Source organism: Vicia villosa, unplaced genomic scaffold (assembly GCF_029867415.1).
Source record: "Vicia villosa cultivar HV-30 ecotype Madison, WI unplaced genomic scaffold, Vvil1.0 ctg.003444F_1_1, whole genome shotgun sequence".
NCBI lineage: Eukaryota > Viridiplantae > Streptophyta > Magnoliopsida > Fabales > Fabaceae > Vicia > Vicia villosa.
This window is the reverse complement of record NW_026706206.1, coordinates 4,485-7,951: the sequence shown is the minus strand read 5'-3', so window position 1 is coordinate 7,951 and position 3,467 is coordinate 4,485.

The window sequence follows — 3,467 nt, the reverse complement described above, 5'->3', positions numbered from 1 at the left end:
GAACCTCACAAAGATACAATAGATCCTTTGGTCATCAACATAACAGAAATAAAGAAAAAGTTGTGCACACAACAATCGCTAAGGAGTGCAAGATAAGATTTCAGTCGTATCTCCTGACAATAAGAACCAATAAAAAACCTTGGGTTATGACTTGTAAACAAATCAGTTATAGATAAAAAAAAGGTAGATTTTTTAACCCAAAAACACATATAGAAGAAGATGCCTAGTGCATGCTGGAACTGGTTGTTTCTATCTGTGCACCACGTGACAACATGATCCAAACCATAATTGTCAAGAAGAAAAAGCAAATAGAAGTTCATATGAGTTAACAATTAAACAATGAAGTCACACCAAATTCAACAATTATCCGATTCATAGTGAACTATTAACTATTTAGGGTATGTAAAATCATAAAGTAATCCATCTCCAAGACTTCTTGTTCTTGATGGACAAAATAAGTCCATATGCAACAATTGTAGTGGCCTTGTGTAGCAACCTGCCTAAAAATTTTAAGCTTTAGAGTCGCCACCTATTCTACCAAGGTGAATAGGAAACCTTACGTAGTTGAGAGATCGGGGTAAGATACTATATTCAGGTCGAGGGAAGGTGTTAGGCACCCTCGACCCTTTCCTATGGCTTTTAATCTAATGTAACGGTTTATGGCTAAACTATTTGGGTTTTATAGCTAAGGAAGTGAATAGGGGAAAAATTGAGATTTTAGGGAAGGGGACTCGCCTTGTTGCCAAGTGCCTACGTACCTCCTTAGGGAGGATCATAGTCTACGTAGTTCGGGCACAGGGTTGTACGCCATAGAGTTTGATTTGAATGGTTTGAAGGCTTTTTGAATGGCCTATCGTAGTTTGAATTTGATTTGAAAGGCATTTTGAATTACCTAGGATAAAGATCCGTAGTGTCGTGGTTTAGTGTGTTTTAGTTGTTTGGGCGTACAACCCTGATTTGATATGGCACTATTAACCGCAACGATCAATAGATTCGATCGCCATAGTTAACAGATTAGTAGAGGATTGCTGGCAATTCTAATCGATTGATTCGATTATCACTTTTAGCAAATTGATGTATTTTAATTATTAATTTATTAATTTATCGTTACCCCTCATAACCGATAGTTTCGATTACAAATAATAACGAATTGATAAGGGGAAATATGCTAATCATCATAACCAATAAGATGGTTAAAACCATTTAGCAAAATAGTTGTATTTTAATTTAATTTATAGGATTTGATTAATTAAATTAATCGATTATTAACCATCGCGACCAATAGATTTAGTCGGAACGAATAATAAATTAAATCCTAATATCTTTGATACTTTGGGAAAATGGGATGGAGCAAACCCTAATATCTTAATGTATTTATAAGGGTTTTTTGTGATTATAATAATTAAAACTAATTAAAATCAATTAAGTCGACTAATCGACATGATCGAATAATCGGGGAATATAATTCTAAACCCTAGTCCTAATTTCAATATTCTAATCTTATTTAAATAAATTAAGAAAATTAAACAAAATTAATTGATATTAATCTAAGTCATTAGATAATAGAATAAATAAAAAATATTATGAAATAACCTGGCCTCAATCCTATGTGGTGAGCCCTTGAAGCTCCCTGATGCGCCCCCATCCTTGAGTGTGTCGGATCTTAGTTGAGGGAGATCTAATGGCCAGATGGTGAGGGCGTATGGTAGCCTTCAGGAGAAACGCAGCATAGAATCTTTGCAATAATAAACAAGAAAAAACATGCAGCACGCAGGACCTGGGGATCGAACCCAGGTCTCTTCGTCTACAATCAACACGCTCAACCACCTCTGCCAGTTACTCACGCTGGTAATGAAACGCACCGATAACAATAAATATAAAACAAAAGCCCTTAAAAAGAACATAACCGGCGCGCTTGTCTTCTTCATCTTCTCCATTTACTTTTGAGTTTTACCAACACTTTCAGCTGCAGATTTTTTTGCGTTGCCTTAGCCGTCTTCCTTAAATCCTGCGATTCATTATCAAGCAATAACAAATAATAATCCAGATCAATTGTAGGTACTCTCCCGAGTCCAACGATATCCTTAATTTTACCTAATTTCGCCTTTGATTCAATATCCCCAATTCATGAAACTGAAACCTCAGCCATGGTGAATCTTTCTACCTGCAATGAAACTTCAATCAAATAGTCCAGATAGATTATAAATAAGCTTATGAGCACGGTTATACTTTCGAACACGGTTTAGGATACGTCTACGAACGGGTTCGAATTTGAAGAAAGTTTGGCACCACCATGAACATGGGAAGATGATACCGGTTGTTTTGGTTAATGCTCCGGGTCGATTTGTAATGAGGTCCTCTTTTTTCCTTTTCCTTCCTGCAAAAGATAGTTATCTATATACCAGACTCAAAATAAGAGTTAGTTTTTTTTCTTTTTATTGACTTGTGCTATTCCCAGGGAGAACATGTGAGGAAGAATCCTCTTTTCTATGATTTTCTGTGTGGGATATACAATGAATTGGCTTGATAAAAAAAAAGGTCTCGCCGTCTTTTTCTTTTTTTTCCGATCCCCCCTATTTGCTGACAAAGTCATCCCTTTTATAATACATCAATTAGGTTTTTTTTGTAATGGGCCTAATGCCCAATTAACCTAATAAACTACACCTAATAATTCTAATATATAAAAATAATCCTAATAATAATATAAACATCCTAATTCTAATATTTAATAATAATACTCCTAATAATAACTAATACTAACTAATAATCCTAAAAAACAACAATAATTAGTTAGTACAATTAAAAGATATTAATACTAAAAAACAAAGTGTTAGTGAAACACAAATAACATCCCAAAAAAATGATAGAACTTTTTCTGTAATAATTGGGCCCATTATTTGGATCCCAAAGAATACTTGCTATTCCAACCCCTATTTTATTCCAACCGAATTATAAGGGAATTTTATAAGAGACCGAGTTTAATAATAGATATATTAAACCCTATGGCTCTTAATTTTTAACACCCTTAATAAATTAGAAGATATGGATTATGTCGGGTAAATTTTGGGGTATGACAGCTGCCCCTATTCAATCTTCTTAAACCTAAAGAGGCAGATAGGCACGTCTGCCTATCGCGATCTAAAGGTAGAAGAGGATTGAATATTGAATGCCCCGAAATTTGCACTTGTTGGGAAGATGTTCTGGAGGAGATGGGCTTAAAGATGCCATCCAAGGTGAATGCCGTTTTCCAGAGTATGGAGCAAACGCTTTTGAAAGGAACCACTGTGTCTTGGTTGTAGCACGGCCTATAAAGGCAACCTGAATTTTATGCAATGTTATGATGCATGCGATGTATGATGCAGTGAACTTCTCAAAATGAATGAGAGCGATGTATGTATATGCATTATGTATGAATGAGGTTAGTTAGTTGAAATGATGCATGATTGTTAGTTACGTTAATCGAAGTA